Source organism: Hylobates moloch, unplaced genomic scaffold, assembly GCF_009828535.3.
Source record: "Hylobates moloch isolate HMO894 unplaced genomic scaffold, HMol_V3 SCAFFOLD_15, whole genome shotgun sequence".
NCBI classification, from domain to species: domain Eukaryota; kingdom Metazoa; phylum Chordata; class Mammalia; order Primates; family Hylobatidae; genus Hylobates; species Hylobates moloch.
The window spans coordinates 46,865,966-46,883,296 of record NW_026652290.1 but is presented as its reverse complement, the minus strand read 5'-3'; the positions used below and the strand labels follow the sequence as shown (position 1 = coordinate 46,883,296).

The window sequence follows — 17,331 nt, the reverse complement described above, 5'->3', positions numbered from 1 at the left end:
GGCAGCTTATGGATCCTGCACTTGCAAACTTATGCTCGTCTTCCCTGATTCTTCTCCCACCTCTCACCCTGCGCCCTAAGGTCTCCTCCTGTGGTTCCTGACCATAGAGTCCCATCAGAGGGGCAGGCAGCAGCCCTGGGTGCCTCCTGAAACAGACACCCCACACTAGAGGGCTGGGAGACTGCTCTGGTGAGGCAGGGGACACCAGACATGAACCCAGGGGTGTTATCAAGGCTGAACCAAGAGCTGGCGGGGCCCAGGTCCATCCCAGAACTCAGCAGGCAGGAACGGGTCTGGGGAGGGTGTCATCTCTTCCCCACCAGGAGATCCCAGAAAGAGCAGTCCCCCTTCTGACCCAGGGCCAGCACAGGACACCCCCCACATTCCCCAGCTACTATGGGGCAGGGAGGCTGCTGGGATCCATCACTCCTCCAGCCTGAGGGGAGCCTACCACCCCCCCAGTCCATGAGGACCTACAGACCCAGCCCCTACAGCAGCACAGAAGTCACCTTAGAATGGGGAATGCAGTGAGCCAGAGCCCGGGTGGGATCTCCATAGAGTTTGCTTTCCTTACACATCCTGAAGGCTCTGGGTCATGATCCAGTTTGGAAACCAGACACAGTGTGGGGACAGGGAAAAAAGGGGGTCCTCCAGGTCCCTGTCAGCCTCCTCTAGGCCCAGCCATTCTGGAAGCCACACTCAGGAGGAGCTGACACTGAGCCCTTTCAGGCACGCTACCATGGCACACACAGAAGCCATCACCTCTGCAGGGAAAGCAGGTATACTGGGAACTTCTCCATGGAAGTCAGGAACACATGGGGACTGTTATGACCCATGCAGGACAGGTTGGTTGTGTAGGTGTCCAGTGTTATTTGAGTAGAGCCCCCTGTCTCCCCCAGGAGAGGTGTGGGAAGCCTGGTCTGCTTCAGGAGGCAAGACACCTCTGTGTAGACTTCTGTTCCTGCAGCTGTGGATGGGGCCACCCGAGGTGCTTGCCACTCATGGCCCTTGATGGTGGGGACCAGCTGGGGACACAAGCTCCCTGGGAGGTGGGGGCCCAACTGCTATCTCTGTCTCTGATGCCCTTGTTTTTGACAGGACACTTGTGGCCCTTGAGGGTGGCTTTGGGGCTGCAGACCAGGGCTCTCATCTCTCTGCTATGTTCCTGGTGGTAGTGACTCCTGTGGCAGCAGGAAGGCACATTCTCCTGGGCATGGAGGTTGCCTTTGTGGCGATTGACCTCTGAGGGACCACGTCCCTGCTGAAGCCCCAGTTTGTCCACCAGGATTTGCCCCACAACTCTGATGATGGTCTGGGCTTCATCAGCCATGCTGTGCATAAACAACCTTGCTGGGCCAGACCCCCGGCTCTGGACAGCATCTGCCCCAGGCTCGCCTTTCTGCAGGATGTCTTCCTGCTCTGAGCCTCTTTTCCTGGGGTGTGGACCCTGTGGTTGGTGACTGATCTTTCTCTGGAAGTTGCTTTCTGATGGTGCCTGTCCCTTCTCTGGCTGAGGCTGATTGTATTTCCTTTCTTGTCTCCTATTTCCCTGGTGTGGGCAGAGTGGCTCCTCCCACTGGCTTCAGAGGTCCGGGATCCCTTGGACCTGTGTCCCTGCTCCCCTGGCCTGGGCCTCCTGAGGGCCTTGCCCTTGTCCGAAGAGCCCAGCGTCTTTGTGGAGCCTTCATTTTAGGGCTCCCAGGCTCCTGCTGCCCCAGTCTGTCCCCTCCCTTCCATGGGAGGGCACATGGCCCCTGGGAAGCTGTTGTGTTCCTCCTACTGAACACACTCTGGGTGGTGAACAGAGGGGCCTAAGTGGGTGGCCTGTATGTGGCTGGGAGCATGTCCATATGGTGGCCTAGAAGGCACAGGCCTGTGGTGCCCTCCTGGAGAAGGATGCTGGAGACATGGCCTGGCAGCTGCTCCTCTGAGTCCACCTGCACTATGAGCGCAATCTCACTGAGCACCTGCACTTTCAGGCACAGCTGCCCTGAATCCTGAGCAACACAGATTGTAGACACTGAGGGGTTACTAGTGGTCCCCAGAGCTCCTGTGCTCCTCAGATCCACCTGAACACTTTTCCCAGTCTTGCCCTCACACTGGCTCCCACGGTGACTTTCCGATCGGGGGCTTCTCCTCCTCAGCCTCCAGTGCCTCCAGGGCATCTTTGGCCCTTGCCCACTGGGGCCCTATGCTGAGCTCTTGCAGGGCTGTGCTATGACAGGGGTCTCCTGGGGACATGCTCTCAGTCTCAAGCCATGCCTCATTCCCAGCCATTTCTGAACCCACACTCCCCTCAAGTCTAGGTTTCCCGGACCCCAGGACAGTCCTGCTCTGCCAGGTTCTGCCTGCAAGGTTGCACATTGGGGGCTGAGAAGATGCCCTGTCCTCCTGTCCAGTCGGAGAGGCCTCTGATCACTCATGGGTGTCAGCTGACTGGGACCCTTTTGGGGCCCTCTGGACTTCCTCCTGCTCAGGTGGTGGGGCAAGGACAGGGCCACTTATGGTGGGGACTGACTTGCTTGTTGTTCTGTTGTCTCCTGGACCATTCTGGGGAGGTTTTCCCAATAAAATGGCAACCTTGGCTACAGATTCAGCCAGAGATTCCCAGGAGGCCCAGGGGGGAATGGTGGAGTGTGGGAGGGGTGGAGGCTGAGCCTCACCTGACTGGACATTTATGGGCTCCAAGGACTGAAAGTCTGGACCCCACCTGTGCCTCACACGGAACTTGAAAAGATATGCTTCCAACATCTGCTGGGTGCAGGGATGGAGGAAGGAAAGCTCCTGGGAGATGTTCACGTGGGCTTTCCCACCCCTCCAGGATGCCAGCTTTCCCGGTTTCCTGTGGGTGTCAGACTTGGGAACAGCATGTTTGGCCATGAACCAGGAGCGATGCACAGACACAGGGATCCAGCCCTCCTTGATCTCCCCCAACTTCCTGTCCAGATGGACCTGCGGCTTGTTTTCCAGGTGCTTCTTGTCTGGGTCCCTGGGTGCATAACTTACTGATTGGTACTTCCAGGGCCTCCTGAATTCACTTTCTGATTCCTCCTTGTCTTTCTCCAGAAGCTTCACTGAAGTCCTTCCTGAGCCTTGATCCTGGTTCTGGCTCTAGTTTGGACCCTAAGCACCCCTTCCCAGAGAACCTTCCAGAGCTCCTGAACCCTGCCTTCTGCACATCCTTCATGCCCTTTCCTACAAATTCAGAATCCTGGGAGGGCAAGAGGACCTCCTGCGTGTCTTCTGCCTGACTCTGGGGCCTCCCTCTGAATTCCCCCTCAGGCTGCAGCAGGTCTCTAGATGCCTGGAATCTGCTGGGAGGCCACAGGACTGTCCTGGTGGATGGTGCTCTTTCCTTGCCAGTGGTGCTCTGGGAGCTCAGGGCTGGTGGCAATCCCGGGAAGGATGGGGCTGACTTAGGGTTCCGGGAGGCTGGCCTCTCCTGGGGAAGGTGGGCAGTGGGCTGGCTCAGGACGGCCTGAGACTTTTTAAGGAGAGAGGGCAAAACCCTCTTCCACTTTGGTCACTTCTGCAAGGGCCACTCAAGATACTCCTTTCCAGTGGGGACGACAGACTGTGCCCTCTCCTGGGATATAGGGCAAGATGCCTCACAGACCCTAATCTGGGATGGAAAAGAGCACGGTAGGCTTGGGACAGGGGTTGAGATTTGCCCCACTGTGTCTGGATCCCAGCCAGAGGCGGGGGCTGGGACTGGGGCCAGGTTGGAGTGAAAGGTTGGGGCTGGGCCACGTGGTGGGGCTGGGGCTGGGCCTGGGAAAGCTGTGAGGGTGTCTCCACCTCAGTTTCACCTGGAAGAGAAGCGGAGGCTTTATCCAATGGTACAGAGTGCTCATTCTGTGGGGAAGGGTTCCTAGAAACCCAGGCCCTGGCCACCAGGGACTCGCTATTGAAAGAGGGGAGATCTCAGAAGAGATGGCTGCATTTCTGCTCTAAGTGGTCCCACATGGCCGTGGCGTCAGAGACCTGCTGAGGATGGGGCAGCTGCTGTGGTTGGGTTGTCACGTTCCAGAAGGGATTTAGAGTCGTGATGTCCCACTCTTTCCCCAGTGATGTCATCTGCGGGTAGTCTGCCCGCCCCCATTCTTTCTCCTGCTTCATCACTGCTCTCTTGGCGATGAGAGTCTCCAGCAGCTTCTGCACGTTGGGATGGATGAACGTGCAGCCACCTGCCTCCATCTGCCTGGGTGTGGGGTCTCCCCAGAAGGAAGCCTCTAGGGGGTGGTTGGGAAGATGCTGTTGCTGGGATTTGCCATGTGAGCAGGTGGAGAGGCCCCAGGTGGTGGCAGCCTCCCTCCAGCAGGAGAGGTCCCAGATGGGACCGCTGGAGCACCCAAGGCCAGAGATCACCTTGGTTGGAGAAGGGGAGCTCTGGTTGTGTAGAGGGGAGCTCTGGGGGACAGGGTGTGTTGTGGAGCCACACTGAAGTCCAGCCAGGCTGGAGTCGGGTGGAGGTGGAGAGGAGGCCACGAGAACATGGGGCTGTGGTGAAGGAGGAAAAGCACATGTGGCCGGGGTGCAGGGCATTTTAGGGGAAGCAAGGGCTCTGGAGACCTGGAGGCACTCAGGGTTGAGTTTGGTCCAAAAAGCTCTGAGAAGATCATTGTGCCTGGTGACAGGTTGGAGGCCAGAGGAACTGGGAGAGCCCTTGGGGACAAGCTAGCAGGAGATGGATCTTGCATGCATTTCCTATGTGGCTGGTGGGCCTTAGCAGGCGCTGGTTTGTACACGTCACCCGGGGGGTCTCCACCTAAGGGCAGATGGGAGCCACCCTCCCCAGTGAGCTTTCCCAGGTGGCTGCACAAGGCACAAGCTGCAGCCAGGGGCAGGTGGGGTTGGGAGGTCGGGAGAGCTGGGCACCTGGTGCCCACGGCTCCTCCACCTCCCCCACGGCTGGCTTCACAAAGCTCTGTCTATGCCTGCCCCAGGGCTTCAGTCCGCTCCCACCTCTTCCGAGGACCTCCCCCTCCCAGGTCACCACCGGGCCCTAAGGCTGCATCAGAGGCCCTGGTAGAAAGGAGGACATGGAGAGAAGGGGAATCTCCTCATCTTTCCAGAAGGCAGGTCAGGTCCTGAGTCTCCTCCAGCTCCCTCAGGAGGGTTCTGCAAGCTGGAAGTAAGGAGACAGAGTTATGGTGGGGAGGGCGGTGCCAGTGAACCTCATGGGAGGCTGAGTGGATGTCTCTTTAGGGGACACCATGGGGAACTAGACCCTGAAGCCCACGCATCTGTGTCCAAGGCCACATGGACCCAATGGTGACAGCAAGGTGTGCACTGTGCAGAACTTTGTCATTTGCAAAAAGTGCTTCCATGTGCAACCCCTCATGGGTGTCACAACCATCTTGTGGGGAGAGCGGACAGGGGTGGTCTCTACGAAGAGTCAGCCATGGCCGAGGAGAATAGCTGTCCACATGGACCTGGAACCTCCCTGACATCCCCCCATATCCTGGCAGGCCTTGGTCCCTTCCCCACACCACCCCCTTATGGGCAATACCAGTTCCCGGGCCCACAGCTTCATTCCAACAGGGAATCTGAGGAGGCCCCGAGTTCTGATTTCCCTCCCAGGAGCTTCCTTCTCAGGCCTCTGCAAATGACTTCCTCAGGGACAGACGATGTGCAGTCACCTCTGGGGAGTCTCGGGGACTAGTAGAGCCTCACAATTCAGAGCTGGGATCTTCTTCCTGCTCCTGGGCCTCCCCTATCTCTTCCTTTGATGCTGAGAGGCAAGCAAGGGTGAGGGGCTGGGACTAGTTCTCAGTCTCCTCTCCCCAGGCCAGCCAGCTGCACACACGCGGTGCTTATGAAGGACACGGCTTTCTGCCTCTAGCTCAGGGAGCTGTGTGTGCGTTTCTTTTACTCATGTTTACCATCGATGAAATGTTTTCTGTTTTCCTTCTTAGGGAAATGCAAGGAGGGGTTTTCTGTGTGACTCCACCCTGGAGGTCCCCAGTCCCTGCTCCTCTGCTGAAGGCACACCCAGGCTCAGGCCTAGAGGTGCCTCTGAGCCGCCAGTAGGATTCTGCTTTGGAGGCGGCCAGACATGAATCCAGGCTCTAGCGGGAGGCTCTCAGGGGTTCATTACAGCCCCCAGATCACGCCACAGAGAGAAGGCTGGGCCGCCAGGCACCTGCCTTGGAAAGGGGCTGAAGAGCCAGGGCCGGGGCCTGTCCTCCCACAGAGACCTCACCCCTCCCCTGATCTGGTCCTCGCCACTGAGTCCAGTGTTGGTTTTTGCCCTGATGCCTCCTGCGCATGTCACAGATGGTCTGGGAGCTGGGGATGGAATCCTCTGCCCACTCCCACCCCTGCCTGCCCTGCCCTTCCCTAGAGGGATGATGCGATTTTCCATTGCAGGAGAGTTTCTCATTGCTTAGGAAAAGTGGAAATAAGGGGAGGAAAAGAAGAGAGAATCTTTCTCTGTGGGGCTGGGCTGAGGGCTCCTTACCTTCCTGCTGCTCCTCTTCCTCCCTTGCAGGGGTGAGGGTGGGTCACTGGGGAGGTAGGGGACCAGTAGGAAGAGGAACCCCTGGCTCCACACTCAAGTGAGGATGAAATCCACAATCCAGGGAGTGGAGCTGGGGCCCAGCCATGTGGCACTAGGGCTCTTCAGAGGAAAGAGCATTTTTTCCATCTGAAGTGCAATGTCGCCTTCAAGCAACTGAGCCCTGGGCATCGCTTTTGGGACTAGGGACTGGGGCCCAGGCCTGCATCACAAAGCTGGGGCCTCCTTCTCACCAAGGGCTCCTGGGGGCAGGGGAGGGGCAGTGGGAGGAGGAGGCTGAAGCACAGCCCCACCCTCAGGTCCCAGTCCCAGGTCCCTCCGCCCTCCTGGGTCCCCCAGATCTTTTCTTCCCACTCCAGTTACTCACCCTGTCAGAGACAGCCCTGGGTCCATTTACTATTCTGTTCCCTGGAACAGAGATGTTACCTGGTTTTGTGGCAATCTCTGTGCCAGTCCCTCAATTTCCCACGTCTTTAAGATCTAGACTTCTCCCTGGAGTTTCTGTTGTTTCTCCAGTTTCTTGCTCTTAGGATCTCATTTGTTTGCAGTTCTAACTTTCCCCCTTAATATGTTCTTGCCCTGCATCAACTCAGACATAGAACTTACATTTTTTATACTTATTGATCATTGTGAATCTTGGTTGCAATTTTCATAATTTTTTAAAAGTTTAATATTCATTTTTGTGGGCACACAGTAGGTGTATATGTTAATGGGGCACATGAGATACTTTCATACAGGCATGCAGTGCGTAATAATCAGAGCATGGTAAATGGGGTGTCCATCCCCTCAAGCCTTTTTCCTTTGTGTTACAAACCATCCAATTATACTCTTTATTTTTTAATGTACAATTAAATTATTATCGACTATAGGCATTCTATTGCTGTCAAATACTACAAATACCCAGTTTTATTCATTCTTTCTAATTACCTTTTTTATCCATTAACCATCCCCACATCTCTCCCCCTGTGCCTTCCCAGCCTCTGGTAACCATCCTTCTACTCTGTATCTCCATGAGTTTAACTGTTTAATTTTTAGCTCTCACAAATAAGACAGAACACATGATGTTTGTTTTCTTTGCCTGATTTCACTTAATGACCTCCAGCTCCATTCATGCTATTGCAGATATTAGCCTCTCATTGTTTTTTTATGGCTGAAGAGCACTCCACTGCGTATATGTACTACCTTTTCTTTATCCTTTCATCTGTTGATGGACACTAACCAGGTTGCTTCCAAATCTTGGCTATTGTGAACAGTGCTAGAAGGAACATGGGAGTGCAGGTATCCCTTCAATATACTGATTTCCTTTCTTCTGGGTGGGTACCCAGCAGTGGGGTTGCTGGATCATACGGTAGCTCTAGTTTTAGTTTTTGAGGAACCTCCTAACTGTTCTCCATAGAAGTTGTACTGACTCACGTTTCCACCAACAGTGTATGAGGGTTCCCTTCACATCCTCGCCAGCATTTGCCATTGTCTGTCGTTTGGATGAAAGCCATTTTAACTGGGGTGAGATGAGATCTCCTTGTAGTTTTGATTGCTTTTCTCTGATATCAGTGATGTTGAGCACCTTTTCATATACCTGTTTGCCATTCATATGTGTTCTTTTGAGAAATGTCTGTTCAGATCGTTTGTGTATTTTTTTATTTTTTTTTTAACTTCCGGGGTACATGTACAGGATGTGCAGGTTTGTTACATGGTAAATGTGTGCCATGATGGTTTGCTGTACCTATCAACCCATCACGTAGGTATTAAGCCTGGTATGCATTAGCTATTTTTCCTGATGCTCTCTTCTGCTTCTGACAGGCCCCAGAGTGTGTTGTTCCCCTACCTGTGTGCATGTGTTCCCTTTGGTCAGCTCCAACTTATAACTGAGAATGTGTGATGTTTGGTTTTCTGTTCCTGTGTCGGTTTGCTGAGGATAATGGCTTCCAGCTTCATCCATGTCCCTTCAAAGGACGTAAGCTCATTCTTTCTTATGGCTGCATGATATTCCATGGTGTATATGCACCACCACATTTTCTTTATCCAGTCTATCATTGATGGGCATTTGGGTTGATTCCATGTCTTTGCTACTATGAATAGTGCTGCAATGAATATATAAGTGCATTCATCTTTATAACAGAATAATTTATATTCCTTTGAGTATATACCCAGTAATGAGATTGCTGGGTCAAATGGTATTCCCTATTCTAAATCTTTGAGGAATCGCCACAGTGCCTGCCACAATGGTTGAACTAATTTACATTCCTGCCAACAGTGTAAAATTGCTTCTATTTCTCCCCAACCTCACCTGCATCAGTTGTTTTTTGACTTTTTAATAATTGCCATTCTGACTGGCATGTGATGGTATCTCATTGTGGTTTTGATTTCCATTTCTCTAATGATCAGTGATGTTGAGCTTTTTTCCATATGTTTGTTAGCCGCATCTATGTCTTCTTTTGAGAAGTGTTTGTTCACGTCCTTTGCCCACATTTTAGTGGGGTTCTTTGTTTTCTTCATGTCAACTTCCTTAAATTCCATGTAGATTCTTGAGATTGGACCTTTGTCAAATGGATAGATTGCAAAAATTTTCTCCCATTCTGTAGGTTGTCTGTTCACTCTGATGATAGTTTCTTCTGTTGTGCAGAAACTCTTTAGTTTAATTAGATCCCATTTGTCAATTTTTGTTTTTGTTACAATTGCTTTTGGCAATTTCAACATAAAATATATGCCCATGCCTATGACCTGAATGGTATTGCCTAAATTTTTTTCTAGGGTTTTTATAGTTTTGGATTTTATATTTAAGACTTTACTTTACCTTGAGTTAGTTTTTGTACAGGGTGTAAGGAAAATATCCAGTTTCGATTTTCTGTGTATAGCTAGCCAGTTTTCACAACACCATTTATTAAATAGGAAATCCTTTCCCCATTGCTTGTTTTTGTCAGGTTTGTCATCTTGCCTACAGATTACACATTGAATTACCATTTGGAGATCATCTCACCCCACCTGGAGTGGATCAAACATAACAGGAGCCAACAGGAGAAAGTTTGAGCCTTGCCAGGTCAATATTGGTGCTGAACAAAGTGACTTGTGGCTGTTTTGCTACATGTATTTTGCTTTGGCTGGGATGGAAAATATTAATTTGATTCCCCATGCAGCCTCTTGGGCAGCATCTTGCAAAATTGAGAAGCTTTTGCCTATGGTTCCATCAAACAGAAAAGACTAATTTTATTTTGTAATGGAACTTGGCTCCCATAGCTATGATACACTGAGCGGGGTCATCAAAGCTGCTCTGTTCTTCTGAAAGCTGCAGAGAAAGGGAACCCAGAAACCTGGTGTGCTGGCAAAAATTAAAGGGTAAGAAATTCTTACCAACCATTCTCATCTTTTTCTCTCTCTCTCGCTCTCTCGCTCTGTCTCTCTCCCTCCCTCTCTCTCTGTGTGTTTGTGTGTGTGTGTGTGTGTGTGTGTGTGTGTGTGTGTGTGTGTGTGTGAATGGTAAGCATCACTGTTTGTCTCCTCTGCAAAGGTTTGATTAATAGAAAAAAAGGATTTGCGAGACTAGTCTTAGGCTGTAGCAAATCTTGAGCACTTTGTGCTAAGAATTTGTCTGTTTTGTTCTTTAATAGAGAGAGCAGTATCACAGGAGAGAAGGTGGGCTTAGGACCCCTATAAGCCTGCCTTTCAAGCCAGCCCAGCAGTTGGTCATCTACAAACTTTGCTGGGGGTCCCTGAGACCAATGCCATATGAAGTTTCCCTCTTTTTGTTTCATGTCCTTGAGAGCTTAACCTTGTGACCATGTGGGGATACTTTCTCTTGGTGTCTGCCATCCAGCGGACAGGAATTTGGGAATTCATGTCATAGCCCTGAAAATTATCTTGAGCAGTTAAAAGTCTTTGCAAGGTTGAAATTGGCACCTCTAGGCTCCTTCTGGGAAGAGCAACAGAACCTGCTGAATGCTGTAGCGCAGTAACCAAGGCTTTTGTCTTTTGACAGTGGCTGCCCCAGGTTCAATTCTTGGCTTTGGGAATGATTTCTTTCTGGTTTGTTATCTGTGTAACTTTGCCATTTTTTGAGGGACTCCCCCCGCCTTCTATGGATAGTTTCTGATTTCCTGTCTTGAATTGTCCTTTCTCTGAACTACCCTGGGGAAATTCTAAATCTTGTTTAAAAAAAAAAAAACTGCTTACCATCTCTTTGAAACAGTTCATGAGTTCATGGTTAAGTTATAACCTTAGTTAAAACTTATTAATTTCACGTGAGAGGTTACCTGGTATAGAATTCAAAAGCCAGAAATGTTGGCTGTCCTCACTAGAGCCTGGTAATAAGTGATTTTAAAAGTTTTTTTTAACAACAGAGCTCTATGGTTAAAAGTGGCTTAATTAAAAATAGCTATCCAGGGTTGGGTGCGGTAACCCTGGATATCTATTTTCATGCCTATAATCCCAGCACTTCAGGAGGCCAAAGCAAGAGGATTGCTTGAGCAGGAGTTTGAGACAAGCCTGGAAAACATAGTCAGACCACATCTCAAAATTAAATAAATAAATAAAGTATCCAAACTATATCTATTTAAAAGGCCTTTATCTTTTTCTCTTCTTGATTCATGTCTTTCTGGAATAAGTTTTTTTCTTCTGAATTGTTTTTCTCCATTTTTTCTTCTTGCCACACTTGAAGCACACATGAGAGAACCTAGGTAAATTCTAACAGCCTGGGACTCATAGGGAAAAACAGAGGAGGTGTCACAGACCCCATTCTGGGAAAAACCTCCATTTTCCTCATGAAACCCCAGGAACTGAAAGTTGATAGATCTCTCTTGAAATCTAAGTCTTGGTTCAGTTTTCAATTTTACATTATGTTACCTGACTTTTTTTTTCTTTTTTTATTTTGGGTATATCAGAAATTGCTTCACATTATGGGAAAGCTTTTAGCCATGGTTTGTAATAACCAGATAGGAAATACACTATAAGGGACTGCTAATTGCAATTAGGAGGAATACTTGGCTCCTTGCATGCTTGGATCAGAGAAGCATTCTCTTGACCACCTAGAAGGTAAGAAAACATCCCTACCCCCTACTGAGAGATGAGAATCCCATGGGCGATGGGCTGATTACAAAATGGGCTGAATGGCTTTGGACTGTCTTGCAATAAAATGCAGGGTAGAAGCACTGTACTAGCTTCTTCTGTAGTATCTCCCTCTTTTTGGGGGAATCCAGGATCCTATATAAAATGGCACCCTTAATTTGTTTCTGCCTTCCAGTTGTGCCTACTTATTAGGCCCTAGAAACTGCATGATTTTCCAGCCCTGTTTCTCAAAGGTCTCCAGCCCGAATCTAGTAATCCCATTAGGACACTTAAGAACTGGCAAATGAAAAATCTTACAACTACTGGATCTTCTGTCTGTCTATGTATTTATATATGCTGTGTGTGTGATGTTTACTTAAAAGAGCTCTAATTAATTGGTTTAAAGAAAAGTAAACACTTAAATATTTTCTCAGTAAAATTAAAACTAATGCCCTTTAGTTCACCTAACTTTAGTAATCTTTGGTAATAAAGACAGATTAAAAAATTATTGATAAAATAGGCTGGGTGAAGTGGCTCATGCCTGTAATCCCAGCACTTTGGGAGGCTGAGGTGGGCAGATCATGAGGTCAGGAGATCGAGACCATCCTGGCTAACACGGTGAAACCCTGTCTCTACTAAAAACACAAAAAAATCAGCCGGATGTGGTGGCAGGCACCTGTAGTCCCAGCTACTGGGGAGGCTGAGGTAGGAGAATGATGTGAACCCAGGAGGCAGAGCTAGCAGTGAGCCAAGATTGCACCACTACACTCAAGCCTGGGTGACAGAGCAAGACTTCATCTCAAAAAAAAAAAAAAAAAAATCATTGGTAAAATAAACATGTCTTCAAAATTCAGACATTTGGTCTAAAATGGGTCTGATATTAGGTTTGCCAAATGCTTTAAGATCGTAAACTGCCTCTTTAACTTTTGAAAATTGTTCAATTTACCTAGCTTGGAGTCATTACATTCTAGATAAGGCCTGGTGACCTGTGAAATTAGCCCCCTAGCTATGCAAAGAAGGTTATAAAGAAAAGAGATTTTGTATAAGAAAGGATCTTGTATGGTAAATTTTTGTCCTAAAGTGAAATGACTGGTTGTTGAAATGGCCATTGTCCAAGCATGTAATAGATGGTCTAAGTCATGAAAGGATTCATGAAAGGGAATTTATGCAAGAAACATTGTACAATTTAAAGGTTATTAGGCTGCCTAAATGCTTCATAAGTGCCACTATAACTCGTAACTACACAGTTACCTGCTTTACTGCTAGGTAAGTGCTGGGCACATGTGGAGTTAGCCACATCCCACAGCTATGCTGGAAAAAGTTAGAATTGATCTGCACTTCTGTCCCTTGTCTGTCCTAAGCTCCACACCTGGTACATAATTAAGATGTCCTACTAACCAGGTTTTTCATCAAAAATAGAAGTTGCACAGAGTTAACAGTGTAACATGTATTTGAGGCTACTGAAGAAACAGTTCCATATACAAGGCATGCAAGAAAAGTAGAATGTACTTTTGATAAAAGCTTATAAGAAGGCCTGGGAATATGGATTTCTTGCCCAAGTTTAGAGGGTTAAAGTATTCTTTTAAGTGAGATAGGAAAAATCTAAAGGTTTAAGCAAGTTTTGAAAGGTTTATAAAAAATCAATTGTAAAAGAGATTCTATGTGTAAACATATTGGCTAAAGTTAAAGGGGTATTAGTCAATGTTTCCGTAAGTTGAACATTGGAATAAAGGCATACAGAGTTTTCTTTAAACATGGTTCTGCTCTGTAACAACAACTAAACTGTAAAGGGTTACAAAAGTTCATAAAAACGTTAACTTATGGTGAAACTAATTAAAACCAGATAGATTTATAAAATTTTAATAAAAACTAGCTTTAGCATTAAAGATGCAATAATGCAAACATGAAATTTGGTTTTCTCTTTTGAAAAAGATTCTTATGTAATATTGATAGTCAATGAAAAAATGCTGTTTGACTTTTAAGGGAGGGGAGAGAGAAGAGACCAATTCAACCGGCCTCATGCTATCTTCAATGGGTCTTGTAGTTTGAGAAGCTAAGTCTCTTTTTTATCAAACTAAAGGTTTTTTCCTTTTTAAAACTTTGTGAGTTATCATTTTGGCTAAATAAATGGCTTATGGTGACCTAGCATTCTATTTTGTGATATCCAGTGTTTTAAACCTTTGATATTTGACAAACCTGTCAAGATCAAATTCGAAGTTAAAAAAAATAGGTCCCCTACAGTCCAAAAAGACATAGTCTGCTTATTTAATGTACTAAAATCATGCAGAAACATGGCCAAATGTAAAATGATGTTTAACTTTCTTTGGGTGATATTCATATAAATGTGTTATTAGCATGTGTTTCAAAATTGAGTAAGATTCCTATAATTTTGATATGCCTTAGCATATGTTATCAGTAATAATTATAATTTTCTATATTAAATTATTGTGTGCCACAGAGGTTACAAATTTTCTTGTTAGTTGTGTTTGACTTTGGCTGCCCTAAAATGTCTTCTCATCCACAGACAATTGTTACCTTGTTTTGATCCTCTTTAGAAGATAGTTTTATAATCAGCTATAAAACTTGGATGGGTGCTCTTGAATGCAAGTTTCTGATAGCTTTGGAGATTGCAACATTAGAATAAAGGAGAGAACGTTCAGGACTCTCATGGAGAGCTTAAGTGTTCATGAATATTAAGCAGTATAAGAGTTTACTGAATGGAATGAACTAATGGAAAACTGAACTGATCTTTTTCTTTGTTTTTTTTTCTTTGGTTTTTTTTTGTTTTTTTTTTTTTTTTGGCTTAAAACATGGCTGATCCTTTTCATTTTTCAGAGAGCCAAGAAAACTTTTCTTTTGAGCTACTAACCACTTTTAACAACTGAGTAAAATATACACCTGTGAACAAAATTTGGAGCATGTTTGTTTCTCTCTACCTGATTTCTCCAGAATTTGGAAGCTATTTACAAGTATTCTTAATTTATGGCAAAAAAATTATTTGCATAAATGCAATAAGAATGTTTTCTTTTGCAACAGGACACAATTGGAGAAACTGTTTATTTTACCAAGGCTTTGACTGGAATGGCATGCTTTTGTTTAAGGAATCAAACTTGACTTACAGAGCCAATGAAAACCCCTAGGGTAAACTGGCCTCGTACCTTGTCTACACAGTCCCTGTACAGGGTTCCTAACCTATGGTAAGTAAAGAATGTCACTTTCCAACAGGCCCAGGAATCTTAAGTTATCTTGGGATCTTAAGAAGAGAGGAATGCACCCAACTCATAGGCAACTCAATCAGTTCTGAGACCCTACCCAGGAACAGAAGACAGCAAGGAAACCTCACTTCGACCCCCTATGATTCCATCTCCAACTTGATAAATCAGCACTCCCCACTTCCCTAGCCCCTACCAGTCAAATTATCTTTAAAAACTTAAGCTGGGCATGGTGTCTCATGCCTGTAATTCCAGCACTTTGGGAGGCCTAGACGGGCGAATCACAAGGTCAGGATTTGGAAAGCAGCCTGGCCAACATAGTGAAACAACGTCTCTACTAAAAATACAAAAAAATAGCCAGGTGTGGTGGCAGGCACCTGTAATCTCAGCTACTCGGGAGGCTGAGGCAGGAGAGTTGCTTGAACCCAGGAGGCAGAAGTTGTAGTGAGCTGAGATCACACCATTGCACACCAGCCCAGGCAACAGTGTGAGACTCTATCTCAAAACAAACAAAAAAATGCTCAGGAAGTCTGGTTTGAATAATAATAAAACTCTGGTCTGCTGCAAAAATAAAGTAAAAAAAAAAAAACAGGTAAGTTAATTCTAATAAAGTCTATTGTTACAAAGTCTTTGGAGTTTCTATAACAGCAGAACAGTTACAAGACAGAACCTTCAAAAACCACTTCACTGCAACTCTGAGTCCCTAAGGAAAAGAGAAACAAATGTGGAAAAATCAAATGCTTTTTTAATGTCACAGAGGTCATTGTTTTCTTCTATAATTATGACAGCAAAATCTAGATATCTGTGTATATATACATATATATGTGTTTTTTACATTTTAGATAGCATGTCATTCTCTATTTTATAAAAATTTTATATATAATACATATACATGAAATGTGAATTGGAAAATATTAAGCATTAATAAAGAAAATAATGCATAACTCCTACTGGAATAACTTACAATTATTGTTTTTATATTTATGAACAGCTCTAGAACTTTAACATGAACATATATAAAAGTGCCTACTTCCTTAGAATTCCATTTTGATGTCTTATTTTGTTGGGTTTTGTTTGGTTTTGGTTTTGGTTTTGGTTTGTTTTGAGATGGAGTCTCGCTCTGTTGCCCAGGCTGGAGTGCAGTGGCACGATCTCGGCTCACTGCAACCTCCACCTCCCCTCCTTCTTATGCATTGATAAGAAGCATAAACCTAACTGATTCCTTGTGAGAGAAAAAGAAAAGTGAAATCTGAAAAATGTCTTTGTGTAAGTCATGTAGTGACCACCTTGCAGTGACAACCCTGAGCTAATCAATGCACATCTTTAAACACATAGTATCCCTCACGGCCTTGGCTATTACTATGCTCAGAAATAGATTTGTACCAAGAGGACCTGTGTATGTCTACATGCCAAATTTGCCTTGCAATTGATCCGTTCTATGTTTTCTCTGGTTAATTCCCATCAATTTCTGTGTCTACATTTGGACATACAGACCTTGAAACCCCCTACAAAAGCCATTGTAAAGCAAGGTGGTTCCTAAACAGATCACCTGAAACTTTCTCATTTTCTGTTGTTCTGGGAGGAGTGAGGAGGACAGGAAGGTGTCACAGAGTGGGGAGGAAGGAGAAGTGGAGTTGAGTGAGACCTGAACGGTCTTACCGCTCCTACCTCCACATCCACATGCCTGAAACCCTGGGCCCTGGGCCAGGTGAAGGCATCCCTGGGGTGCAATGTTCCTTGGCCCTTGAACCAAAACAGGAGGGCCCCACAGAGGCAGCACAGCCTGTCCACGCACAACCCTCATGAGTATGTGGACTCACACTTGTAGTTTTGCAGAGGATTAATGTCAACTTTATTGTCCATTGACTTATTAACAACTTATTTCTCCTTTGCATGGAAAAAATTCAGAGAATTTGGTAATACAGATTACAGTAGCCAAAGAATAAAACACCATGGTATAGAAAAAATAGTCTTATTGTTTGGCTGCATTCCCACTAGTGCTGTTGAGACTTTGGGAGCACCCGGGCAAGTCTCCAAAAAGGGGATGAGGAAGCCAAAAGCAAGCTGCATTTGAATGCTTGGCTTTAACTTCCTCTGGGTTTTCCCAGTGAATCTTTTGTTATGAAGTTTCTGGTCATTTACTGTGACAGAGAGAACAACAGAGCCCTGAACTTTCCTCCTGGCCCTGTCATCCACACATGGGCTATCTTAGATATATTATTCATTCTGAAGATGTCTTTCACCTTTCAAGCTTAGCACCTTTCTCCAGAAGCCTGCTCCTCTGTGCTGTGTTTCTGGCCTCAGTGAGTGAGGACAGTCACCCATCCATCATGCTAGGAACCCAGCGGCCATCTGTGGCTTCATCTTCCTTGCAGTCAGAGGGTCACTAAGTCTCACTGTTCTTTAAATCCCTCCATATTTCTGCCCTGAATTACTGCAGCCGCCTCCCTGCTGTGCCATCCATCTGGGCATTACTGCCAGGGTAACCTTTCCTTATGTGAGTGCTGCTGATTTGGGTCCTCCAAAAGCACTGTGGTGGCTCCTGTCTCCTTCAGGGTGAGA

General features: G+C 46.6%; 1 pseudogene; it reads right to left on the bottom strand.

Moving 5' to 3' along the window:
- Positions 1–925: 925 nt before the first annotated feature.
- On the bottom strand, positions 926–6,658 carry LOC116483769 (spermatogenesis-associated protein 31E1-like; annotated as a pseudogene).
- Between the last annotated feature and the right edge of the window lie 10,673 nt (positions 6,659–17,331).